This window comes from Thunnus albacares, chromosome 23 (genome assembly GCF_914725855.1).
Source record: "Thunnus albacares chromosome 23, fThuAlb1.1, whole genome shotgun sequence".
Taxonomy (NCBI): Eukaryota; Metazoa; Chordata; class Actinopteri; order Scombriformes; family Scombridae; genus Thunnus; species Thunnus albacares.
In genome coordinates this window covers 10,356,334-10,369,979 of record NC_058128.1, presented here as the reverse complement: position 1 = coordinate 10,369,979, position 13,646 = coordinate 10,356,334, and the positions used below count along the sequence as shown (strand labels likewise).

The 13,646-nt window shown below is 41.8% G+C and overlaps 1 protein-coding gene across 2 annotated transcripts in view; it reads left to right on the top strand.

Moving 5' to 3' along the window:
* The window catches only part of snd1 (staphylococcal nuclease and tudor domain containing 1), a 180,304-nt gene that overhangs the window by 67,007 nt on the left and 99,651 nt on the right, over positions 1-13,646 (top strand). The window lies entirely within an intron of this gene.

Here is a 13,646-nt window from a genome sequence, read left to right as displayed (position 1 = left end):
AATGTCTCTTCCCCTCTCTCTCACACTTTCTTCATTCCGTTGTTTATATTGGCCTTTTTTTGCCGACATTTAGTTGGCTGTCTTTGTTTTATGCATTTTTTTTTTTTACTTGTCTTTCCTTCTCATACTTTGTCAGAGGCATGCAAAATGTGTGTGTGTGTGTGTGTGTGTGAGAGAGACAGACAGAGAGAGAGAGAGAGAATGAGTACACATAATGAATAATGCATGGTTTGGTTTCCTGGTCAGCTAGACAGACGGTGGGGACGGTGAACTGCCCCCCGGGTCCTTTTTTCCCACCACATACTGTAGTTAAACAAACCACGAGTGCAGAAGGAAGACTCATATCCAAATTACTGCTGCTTTATAGCCACAGACAGGATCTGTCCCCATTCATTCATAAATCTAGCTGAACAGCATAACCAGTTTGGACTATGTTCATCAGATTATGTTTAGAGATATATGCTTTTTACCATATGGCTCATACCTTATTCTCCTGATAACGTTATCAATACTGGTTACACACGAGTATGTTTCAGTGTTTGAGTATAGAATATGACCCACATGATGTTTTTAACAACTTTGATTGAGTAAATACATCAAAATAAATCCTTAATTGCAAATATTTGGAAAAAAATATCCCCCCAAAAAATGACATAATCACATGAGCCCTTGTTTGTACCTTTTAGTCTGATATTCTTTCTTGTTTGAATCGTTGAGGGTTACACACCTTTGCTTTATGATCCATTTATCCATCCGTCCAGTTTTAAGTCCTTTATCCTGACCACGTGTCACAAATACAACAATAGTGCAGGTTTCTCTGCTAGAGGATTTAGCCTGCTCGGTGAAATAAGGCAGCAGCGGCAAGATAACCAGCAAACTGTACTAGTTTGTAATTTCCATCGAGATAAAACTTGTAATTTAAAGTTTGACCTTGAAATGCACCCCGGTGAGCATAATGTTATAAACCGTAGTTTCTGCTGAGAACTGAACATACATTCGGTTCCCTGCAACAGCCTGTCTGCATTTCTTCAGACTAATTGGTGTCACAGGAAGAGTTCAGCTTCTGGTTTTGCAGCAGTTTGGGACTAAAGTACTGCTCAGCCTGTTTTTGTGTATCAGTGTCACAGCTGGATTGCTTTGTTCCTTGAAAATCGTGAATTATAGCCTGAAGGTGAACAGAGCGACCCACATAAACACATTCACACCATTACGGCGACTGAGAGATAGATGGCCCTGAATAGAGATGGAGAGATGAGAAGAAGGGAGAAACCTGCTCAACGCTTTATCGCCCCAACTCGTTTACGAGGGCGACCTTGTGCTTAGCGTGTGTGTGTGTGTGTGCGTGTGTGTGAGAGAGAGATGGAATTGCAACTTCACCGTCCACTCTGATAAGCATACCCTGCAAATAGTGCAAAGACACAGGCACACACTGTGCTCGGGGACCAGCTGAATCCTCTTAGCCTTTTCCTCTACATGAAGGGCACTGCAGTACTCCTCTACATCAATGAGGGCAATAGTATAATGCTCTCGCACACTCACACTGCACTGTCTCACAGTATATTATGTACTCAATGTATTCAACAAATTTTTAAATCTTTTTGTTTCTTGCCCTTTTGTCTTTATTAGTTGTATCGTTGTATTTTTTTGCCAACTGGAAAAAGCCGTAAAAGTGAGCGATGGTGAGAAAGCAAAATGAAGATATAGGATGCGGGGCGTCGGCGTCGTATGCTTGCATTCCTCGCCAAACAAATTTCTGAAATTATTATTGAACCTGAGGCCAGAATACTGAATATGTTTCAGAGGTGATTGACGCAGCAGGAAAAAACAGGCTTCCATTGTCTCCGCCGCGTCTTTATTTGCCTTTTGTTTGCATTTCCCCCCGGTTATACTCCGGTCCCTCTCACTTAAAAAGGAAAGAGCCAAACTATTTATTGAATTTCGGTCTGACTGTGAATTCTGGAGGCAGCCAGCCAGTTTGCCAGCGGCTGTGTCAATAGACATGTCTTTACCTGTCTTATTGTTTGACTGCTGTTCTTCTTTTGGCTGTTATTGTTTTCCTTCTCGACTAATAAAAAAAAAAAAAATAGTTTTGTGCGCAGTTATGTTTCATTCTCTCACTTTTATTCCATCAGTCAACACAGTCCAGCTGGTGATGGCTAGAGATGACAAAAAGAGGAAGAGAGCTGTCAAAAAGAAAGGGGTGGGGGAGGGACGACAAAGAATTTATATGTCAAATTCAGAGTTGGGAGTCGCTGTGGTGTATCAATTATGTTATTGAATGAGGCCAGTCTAGTAGGGCACAGTCAGTAGCTCAATAGTTGGATGACAGTTGGACCAATTTTAGTTTTGTTCTGGCTTTCTATCACCAATGGGGTTTATATTAAAGCCTGTGTTAATCACTTACAAGTTTACTTTATAAGCAAATGAATGTGTAGTGGTTAATAAATGAGATGGAAAATGTGGCCAAAAAAATTAGTTACACTGAATTTTCTAACATGAAACAGTTATAGATAAAAAGTTGGAGAATACTTCTGCTTTGACTAGAGTTTTTAATCTCCTCGTCTTCTTGTTAAGCCGCCTTTGGTCACCTGATTCTCCTTCATCTTTTGTTCTTCCACATGAGGTAGCTTCATGTTTTTTTTTTTTTCTTTTCTTATTTCTAAATATGCTTTTATTGTTGTCTTGTCTCACTTGACTGGCGTTTTCATGATCTTCACTAAAGGAACGTTACTACTCGCACATGCACACACGCTTCTATTGTCCCTTTTGTGTTGTCACAGTTGTCTTTTATTACCCCCGACTCGCACCCCTCCCTTAGTGATTTTTTGTGTGTGCATGTTACTTTCAGTACTTTGAGCCCGACCCACAAGGAAAATACTCTTACACACAGTTGCATGCACACTCACACACACATACCCGAACCCCCCCCCTCTCCACCCCCCACCCCACCCCGCTGTGTCGCCTTCTGAGCTGCTGGCCGCTAGGTGTTTGTTATCTAAACATGAACGCTGTTTGACACTGTAACAAAAATGGCATCAGATGCAGAATTAACAGTCTGTTCATATCCGTCATGAGCAAATAAACCCCGTCTTTCACTGATAACATTTTTAAGCAATTTCTGCGTAAAACACGGTTGAAATAAAATGTTGATTATTGACATGTAATGCAAGACTAATTTTAATTAGAATTTTAATGACTCCTCACTGAATTCTCACTGTTGCAGTTTGACCTACATAGTGCTCGGTACTAGAAACAAATGTCCTTCACCATATGTTAGTTGAATCTCTGATGAGCCCCTCTGAGCAAACAGCTCTAGGCCTCTATGCCTTATTGATGCTTAGATTGATCCTATTCTGTTGATGACTGTGACACAACAGCGTAACATATTGACAGTTTTGACAGACACATTCACATACATCTCTTTGCTGCCTCCACCATTCAAACATCAAATACATTGATATAACAAAGCGGCTTATTGATGTTGCTTCCATTGCTTTGCACTCAGTGTCAATTGTAGCTCAACTCGTATCTGGCACTTTACATGTTGGACCTATGTTGAGGAATTATTCTCTCAGTAATCATCACTAACATTCGTGCACGAGGGCAGGCGTGTGTGTGTGTGTGCGCGCACAGGCAAGAGCAGAGCATACCAGCCTCTCAGTCGTGCTAATGGTTCCCTTGACAGCACAGCAGTTGCTACGCATCAACGTTGTGTTGGCTGTAGGGTTAGAACACACACACACATTCGGACGTGCACACACACCATTCAGTCTCTGCGTCTTTTCTCCCACTCTGTCTCTACTCCTTTTCTATGATGGCAGAGTTTACATATGGTTGATGCAGACCAACACACACTCCCTGCTGTGCACACAGAGCATCTTCACTTGTTCCCTTCACCTCGTCTCCTGTGTGTGTGTGTGTGTGTGTGTGTGTGTGTGTCTCCCTGTTTCACGTCAGCCCTCCGTTACTCGCTTGCTTATTGAGTTGTCAACGTCTGGCCCCTGCTGCGTAGAGGGCACACCTACCCAGACCCGACATCTCCTCTTGTCTCGTCCTTTTTTCTTTCTCCTCTCGCCTTTTCCTTCGCTTTCACAAGACCCCCCCCTTTATCTGCGTGTGTGTGTGTGTGTGTGTGTGTGTGTATGTGTGTGTACACCTGGCGTAAGAAGGAATATAGCTTCAAAGATAAGAATAAATAAGTGCTAAATGAAGTCCAAAAAGAGGAGAGATTTGAAGCAGTAATCCTTTGCCAGCTTACCCCAGCACAACATCCTCACGCCTGCACCCTTATCCCCATCTCAGCATCTCCTTCCATCTACCTCTTCTCTCGTTCCGTTGCTTTATGCCCCTTACCAACAAGAGAGGGGCTATCTAAGCGGCTGTGTCAGCGATCGGTGATCCCCCCCAGCCCCCCCAACCCACCTTTCTTTTCTTTTTTTTTCTATGTTTTCCCAGAAGAAAGTTGGGAGCATAAAGGGAAGAACAAGCCTGGCAAAATCTTTTCAAAAAAACCAACGGGGATTGGGCTCTCAGCTTTGAATTCAGACAGATAAAGCTAATGGCAGAAGTGGGCGACAGACAGAGAGCCGTGTGTATGTGTGCGTGAGCATAGCTTCAATTGAGGCCAGCTATAGAAATGTAGTTCCTTTAAACCCCTTTGCTGGCTGAATCTCTCTCTGAATGTGCAGGGGTGTATGCAGGGGAAGTTCCAAGAAAGGCTGGCTGGGGCACTGCAGTTTCTTAAAATGTTTTTCGTTGCCAGCTTGCATCTATCTTAAAGTGAGAGAGTTTTGCTGCTGTGTATGTATGTTCAGTGAGGCTTGATTGAAAGGGGATCAGTACTCCCAACGCTTAAATTTCCTTACCTAAACAGTCAAATTTGAACACATCGCAACTCTGACCGGGATAAACCAATATTTTGTTGGCATCCAGTAACTACAGACAAGGTTTTGATTGCCTGTCATCTGTTGCCAAGACTCATGGTAGCTGTAGTTGTCAGGAGATGTTGTTGCTATTAGCACCACGGCCTCTTGTGCTCCTACAGCGCTGACATTTAGCACTAAAGTCTGACACACCCACAGACACAAAAAAAGGCTCGCTTCTGCATAGATTTTATACGGCTGCTCCATATTGTTCGTCTGCCACCTCATCGCAACTCGTTTGCCACTTTTTTCGCAGATAATTGACACACATGTACATTCTCACACACGCACACACACACGCTCTCACTGAGTTATTATCTCCTGGAACAATACTAATAGATGCATGTACTGCTGTGAGCAAACAGTTTGTGCCTCTGCTGCCAACAGAGTGGGAGGGTGTACGCTTGCCAAGTCTCTTCTACCCTGAGACTCGTCTATTCCTCCTCTCCTCTCCTCTCTCCCACCAATTATAAACCCAGAGCCACCTTTCTTTGTCTACCCTCGCCGTATTTTCTTCTTTTCCTTTATCATATCCCTGATTTGCTCGTCTACTCCCTCTCAATACTCTTGCACCAGTCCCTGTCTCGTGGCAACAGTCCCTGATGTTTACATTCTTAGAGTACATTCCCAACTATGGCTCACAACTTGGTTTGGAGGCAAGTTAGTGCAACAACAAAATAATAATAATAATGATTGATAGACAAACATAAGCCCGCATGCATACGTACGTCTTTGATGTGTCTGGTTGAGTTTAATTAGTCGGGAGTGAGGGACGCGATATCGTCGAGGGGAGAAGAACAGTATAACCGGCCGTCTAATTATCGGCTCCCCCGTCGGGCAGGTACTCGTGTATCAGCCGGGCCGACGAGGTCACACTCAGCTCGGGGCTACGCAGAGCCTCTGATTCACCTTTTTTGTGGAAATTTTCTTTGTGATGAAATGATTCGCACGGCCCTGAAAACAATTATCGTTCAATGAATCTGCCGTTTTTTTTATAAAAGCACAGGAAACAAATCCATCCTGACGCATACATCTTTATACCTGACGTAGCTGTAGACTTACTATTATTTCTAATATGACGAGATCCGTCCTGACACCGGAGGATCGGTTCCATTGTAATCGTGTTAGAAAATTAAATTCACCGATCCTTTTCTCAAAGCGGAGCCTTAAGCCCTCTCTAGAGCTAGACGTTCATATTTTGTAATTTCCTCCTCTGTTTCTAAATGACGCACTTCTTAGGTAGTCCCAGTGTAGTTTTAGAAGATCTTACAAAGTTAAAGTTTTAGTGTTGTCTGACATTAATAAGCAGCTACTGGATTTAAATGTTCTCTGCTGTCTGTTTCCTCGGATGACATACGCTTTGATCAGTTTTTTATGCGGAGGTGGCACAGTTAGACTGGCACAGGCTCACCTGCAGTCACTCATGTACAAGCTCTTTCATATAGTCATCTGTATTTCAAGTGTTTTATTACAAAGGGTCTTGACCCAAAAACCACTGGAAATCCGACAATAACTAAATATATAAAAATCCAACTAGATTTATTTGAGGTCAGAATTAAGGGGGGAATGAAAAAAAAAAGGAATGAACTAAATGTTTACAAACAGTCTTTATTATCTCACTGCTGCCTTTAGATCTGCCAGCAAACCCACATCCTTTTCTATTAAGTAAGGACTGTATTTTAAGCAAGCCCTTTTGGAGACACTGTTTATTTGGGATCCATTAAAACTTGTGGCTGGGATCAGCGCCTGGACCCTGCCGCCTCATAAAAACAGCTTTTAAGCTTATTTCCCCTCCCTCTCTGTTTTGAGTATCCGGGAGTTGAATCCATGTTTTATACCACTTAGATTAAGTAATGAAACAGCCTGACAAATACCCCCCCACCCCCCCCCCCCGCTAAATAATAAATACTCCAGTTGGGGCAAAAAAAAACTATCTAGAATGCAGCGAGGCTTCACTCGTTCACTGCAAACAGAGGTCGGCTATTGATTTGTTTGATCTTTTTAAAAAAAAAAATCACTGCTGACCCAAATGCACACACACACACTTAAACACACACACACACAGCAGTTTGCTGCAGCGGCTGAATAATTCCGCCACCCCATGAAAACTGCGTTTCAACCCAAGGATGCTCTACGCAGCTCGTCAAAGCTTTCATCTTGACGTTGCTTTCATGTGCCATTCTGTGCTCAGCGGTGCCCATTTTCTCAGCAAGTCTTTGACATTAGCACACTGCTTGTTATCTTGGAAGTCCACATCGGTGTAAATTCACGATTCCTACGGTTTGTACAGAACGAATACGGATCTCTCCTTAATGTGTCAGATAGGGGCTTTTTATCTATCGCGTTCACCTTTTCAATTCTCCACATTCCTGTCTTTATTGCTCCTTTTTCCCCCCACACACGTCTTGCCCATCTTTTTCACTCTCCTTTTGTTGCCCACTTCTCTCTCTACATGCACCCTTTTCCCTCTACCGTTGTCCTCCTCTGACATACTAAATCAGGGTATCATAGATAATGTGTCGTTCTTGTTTATCCACCTTGCTTAATTGCCTTACATTGGTCTTTTGGTCTTTTTATCTCTGCTTCCTTTCTTTAGCGATGCAGGAGGCCATTACACTCATTCTCATCCTAGAAAAGATGAAATCACCAGAACCCTTTCTGTAACCCTAAAAAAAACTCGCCCTGCTTGTTTCATGGAATATCAAGGATGAAAGGCTTCATTTTAACTCTCTTTCCTTAATCTGTACATGCAGCATAAGGTTTTCTTATCAACACCCTTGTTTTGTGTGCTTTCTTGTTTATCATGGACTCTGGATGCAAGTGTCTGGTTGGCTGACGAAATCACAGGAAGTGAGGGAGGTTTCACACTCTAGTCGCTTCAGTAACCTGTATTTACTACAGTATACTGTTGAGTTATTGCTGCTTCTGTAGCTAGAGATTCGAAAGGCTTGATGCAAAGGATTTGGAAACTGTATTGTCAAAGGATGGGTCCACTGTTTTCCATCTCGACCCTGTTTTCTTTTGTAATATTTATAATTGTATGTAACTAAAGCTGGCTTCAGCTGCAGCAACCTCTCATTGTGCTTAAACATAGTCCATATCAGCACAAACACAGCATTTAAGGGATTTGAACTGTGCAGTTTTAGATATATTCTCTTTTGTTTGTGTTTTTATGTATGTTTGTGAGTGAATGACGGCTGATCCTGAACACAGCGTCCTCAGTGTTGCTGCGTCTGGGATGATGATTTCTCTTCAGGCTGTAAATCTCAACAAAAGCAGTGAAGTTAATGGTCAATAGCTTCATTTTTTCACTCTGTGTATATGTGCTTGCTCTTGTGTGTGTGTGTGTGTGTGTCTTTATTTCTGTTTGCGAGCACACAAAAACCTCAACACCTCCTCCTCATGTATGTGTCAGTCCCCCGTTCGCTGCTCTCAGTGGACATAATTTACTACACACACACCTCGGCCTCAAATACTGGACGAGATCATAAAAATAAGGCTTCATCGTCTCTGGTTGCTAAGAAAACACAGGAATGTTTTTCACCCTCCAAAATGGCAATTAAGTTCGTCTCACACAGGGAATAACACACTCGAGTGGTCCTCCGCATGGCAAAAATAACACACACATACACACACAACCCACCTTCCATTCGGTCTGTCTCTGTATTAGCAGCAAAATCTGTTAGCATGCACCTATTCTACACTAAAGCCTTGATAGTACTGGGCTCAATGCCAACAGTATACTGTGATGAAAAATTTTCCTCCGCCTCTGTTGACCCCACTAACAACAAATCATACCACCAGCTGGTCACTGAATATGGCTATTTACATCCATTTCCACACGGTTTAAGTCAGATGCACCAGTAAATGTCAACCTGCCTTTACCGTTTTCAATCCACCAACATCTTCCTGAATTTCCTCACCTTTCCCAAATTTATGTGCCTTGATATTCTAAACTAATATGTTTAATGCAATGTATATAAATTATATACTCAGCAGAGAATGGGTTATTTATTTAATCAGCAAAGACAAAATGACAAAGCCAAATATTTAAAATAGGGTGACATCTGAATTCTGTATCCCATCCAGTCCCTTTTATTTGACACTGGGGCCAAAGAACTCTCTGGCCCTGACTCATGTTGACTCACAAGGCAGCATGCTCCCAGGCCTGCTTAGAATAGCTTCCTGTCTGCTCCACTAGCACACTGCTAGTGCACACACCAAAATCCTAACGCATGCACCCTGTAGTGCACACACTCTGTAGCATAAACTAGTGATGCAGATTTTAAGCTGTTCCGTCAGTCGATCAGCTGTGTCAACTCTCAATAGCCGATACATCGTAAAAGGTAATAAAATACATAATGCATGATGACTTCAAGCAGTTTAAATTGGCTAATTTGCAGTGTAATCCAAGTAAATCAAGTATCTGAATCATAAATTGAAATAATACTGCCACTCATAATTGCTGCTCCTGCATCCACTACACTTGTCCATATTTACCTCATATCCAAACAGACTTTCACAGATTAAACATTATAATTATGCACAACTTGCAGCCTGAAAAACTTGAATTACATCAAACTCAACATGCACGGCACTCAAAGAAAGTCTAACCCATTATTTTATCAACGGAAAGGGCTATAAGTGCATGTATCATGTGGGGGAAAAAAACAAATGGGCTAATAAGCACCTTTTACCCTTGCTGTATAGAAAACCTCTTGCAGCAAGCCCACACGCCAGGCTCTATTCAAAGATGGTGTAGTAATCTTAACTGTATGTTAAGTCCTCGTTAGGTTCTACTGCATAAAACACCTGCATGAATGGAACCAAGTTGTCAGTAATGTCTAAATATTATTATGCTGACTGTGTGGTATGTTTTAATGGAAACTGACTGACCAATTAATTATTAATAATTCTACCATAAACACTGTCATATATATTTTAACACACACACCGATTAGAACAATGTGAAATAGAACCACTTTGGTGGAAGCAGAAGATGTTTCAACATTAAAGATGGACATTCTTTTTGCTGTACTGACAAGTGTGGATCTGGTTGATAAATGAGCTGATGCAATTGAGATTATAATGCCTATTGGTCTAGGTCATTCAAATGAAATAACAATTTGTTTTAACCATCTTCTGCGCCTCAGTGCCTGGTAATTTACAAGGAGAAAAAAAGAATCTAATTAACAGATTAAATCACAATAATTGGGTTTGCAACTGTCCAAACAACCCTATAAGATCAGAATGAACTTCTCCTTTAAATTGAATGGAGGGGGGAAAAAAGCATAGTGTTGTTTTTTTGCTGCTGGTTTTAAGGGCTTTGACCTATAAAATTCAGTGTCCTCTTGATCACACTGAAAACACATAGGCATGCACACGGTTGCAGTGTGGCAGTTATCGTCCCTGCAGTTCCATTTGTGCTGACCTCTTGATCCTCCTATCCTCTCTGCCTTCATATTCACCGGTCTCCCTCCCTCAAGTACCCCCAGTGGTCCTGTCCATTACTGGTATCAGCACTTCTTATCTGCTGCACTCTGCTATGGTAACACCACTGTCAATCCACCCCCTCCTCCTCCTCCTCCCCCCTCCCCCCATCACCACACCCCTCGTGGTGCAGTCCAGGCCATTCACCAATCATGCGGGAGCCATGATGGCCAGGCTATATATCCCCCATTCCATCTGTAGCTGGCACTCTTGCATCACATTTGCTCTGCTTACTCCTTTCCCAAGCGCCTTTGCTCTCTCTTCCTCTCATTCTCACTGCTTTGCTTTCCCCTCTTTTGGTATCTGTACGCATTCTTTTTCCCCTTCTTTTCCATTGTATTTTAATCAATTTTTGTTCTTTTTTTTCTCTTCCTCCATACTTACAGCCTCATTCTCTCCCTCATTTCCTTTCTCCTTCACTTCTCTCTTCTAGCTCTTATATCTAGTTGTTTTAGTCTCTCAGAAACACTATCTTTCATCAGCTACCTTATCCAGCTCTGCTACATTTTTCTGTCCACATCTTGTTTTTTCTATCGCTGTTTACTCTTAGATCTAGTCCCTTCTCTGACCCTAACTGCTTTCATCCCACTTACATTTACTTTCCTATGTTGTCAGTTTCAATACCACTTTCTTTCCTCCCTCTTCTTATTCCAGTTTTTGCATCCTTTTCTTTCTCTCCCTTCTCCAGGCTCTGTGAGCTGTGGGTAAATAGGTGCATCTTGCCTTGCTTCCTCTTTCAAATGGCTTCATGATTGCTAATGAAGCACACAGACAGAAAAAAAAAACCATGACACGGAGGAGGAAGGGATGGAAGGAAGGAGTGTTTCCCATGGAGACGGGCCCTTCAGTGACTGGCCAGCTGATTGGCTGATTGATGACCCTGTAGCCATGTTGACTGATTAGTATGACAGAGCCTTTTATAGCACAGTGCAGCGTTGTATGTGACTGCATAGCACAACATACTTTGGTATTGAGCAGTATGGTGTAGTATAAACCCCATCCTGCTATACCCATAGTGAGTCACAGACAAATACAATACAGTATGGCCAAGCTTACGAAAGAATGCCATAACACAGCTTAATGCTTAATACAGTTCCTACATCTGTTCATACAACTGTTTATGAGCCATCTAACCCATTTACACAATCAATTTAGATACTACAGTGCATACAGTAGTGATACCTTTTTGTTTTTGACTTGTTTGAACAGTCCTCTCACATGCTTCACATTAGAGACAATTGCGAATCTGCTGTCTGCCTTTGCATAGCTATGCTATCAAAACAATTGTGAGTAAAAAACAGGAGTGGGAGACTAAGGCATGGTGTTGGTGGTATGAGTCAGCGTAGTGACAAATGGTCAGTGCAGTATGAAATGGGTATTTTAAATGTGAAGTTTAGACTGATCACCTTACTCTCACTTTTTCCTGATGCCTTCTCAATTATCTTCGCCATGTTTTACCACTCCTGCACCATGCAGCTCTTATTCTTTCTATTCTCCTTGTTTGATGTAACCCAACATACAACATAAAAACATAGCTGGCACAAGGAGACACACATACATTGACAAATGCAGACAGAAATGCATATCTGATCTATCCAGCTCATTCTCGCATCTGCGGAAAATGTTTAATGTTTTAAAATGCAGGCTGAGTCATTAACATGCATTACAAGAAGGTGAGAATAGCAAGAGCTTTAGTTGATTTGATTATGTCTGATATTTGCCTAAGTGACCAGTTGCGACGGCCCTGGGTGCACTGCAGTAGGTTATTTTTACCCCAATCCAGTGTCAGTTGTTGGAGGGTAGTAGAACTCTGATTTTGAAAAGGCACTGATAAAGTCATGACCACTTCGTATGTTACCACACTTCTTCATCGACCGAAAAATGCTGTTTATGTATTGCTTTTTGGTTGGAAGAAAAAGTTTTCCCTTATCTGTCTCTCTGTCCTTCACTATCTTAAATGCCAGACGTCCTTTCCTTCCTTCGCACATAGAATCCAGTGTGCAGCTTCCACAAGTTTTTTTTTTCAGGAAGAACATTTTACCCTTTCCCTTTTTTATGTGGTGAAATTATTTTCCTCTGATATATTTTTTCTGCCCGTGTTTGAAGCACGACTGTGCCATCCCTGTTCTTACTCCAGAAGTAGTCTCTCTTCATTAGGATCATTATATCCGTCCCCACCTTGTAATGTAGCACAATGTTAGAGGACATTTGAATTATACATTTAAAACTAATGCTGTCTTACTCTACAAGATTTGACACGTTTCCAAGCACTAGATATGCTCTAAAACAATTAAACGTTAAAAAAATAACTTGCATAATGTGCCTGCTCTCCCTTTTCAGTGGTTCTCTTTAACTTCCATCTCTTACTCTGTCTCGTTCTCTCCTTCTCTTTGTCACCTCCTAATTTCTCCGAGCTGGACTGTCACCCTCACAAACACACATATCACTCTCCTCTTCTGACAGCCTCTACTGCAGGTTAAACACATCACAACCTCTCAGCTAACCTCTACACTCTTTTTTTTGTGATGCACCATGTCAACCCCTCTCCCCTTTTTTTTATTCAAATGCTCGCCCTGTTTTACATCTGTCACATAGATCAAAATGTTACAGTGTTGGAGAGAAAAACTCCCTAACCAGCTGTCCATTCTCCACCCTTGTTACTGGTTGCATAAATAGTGTCGTCAACTACACTACTACGCCAGAGCTTTGCCAGCCCGCACAGGCCTTCAACCATGGATATGATGAAGTCATGCATCACTAGAGGCTAGCTACTGTGTTTTCAGATTATTTTTATTTTAGGATTGTGCAGCTTTATAGGGGTTAATGAGAAGGGAATATCTATATTTGCTGTGACAATTATAGTCCACACAGCTTTCAGTCACTGCCATGGAGTTCTTTTGTAGTATTCTCTTTGTCATCTGTCACCCACACATTGCTTCTTCAGTCATATAATCTGTTCTTTACTTATGTGTACTCCCATGGTAGTTCACACTGCCTTTCTTGCTTTTTTCGTCTAAATAAACCAGAGTGCTGAAGACACTGTCCCCAATTTTGTGATTAAATAAGAGAAGAGAGACAGTAGAAAGAGTGACAGTAGAAAAAACGGCAACAGCACCACTTAGTCTTCAATCCTTTTAACTGTGGTTTCCTAAAACAAACTGGCATATATCTACTGCATGCTTACTAACCACTGTGTATGTTGTATGTTATCTTTCTTTGTTAGGCAGAGAACTG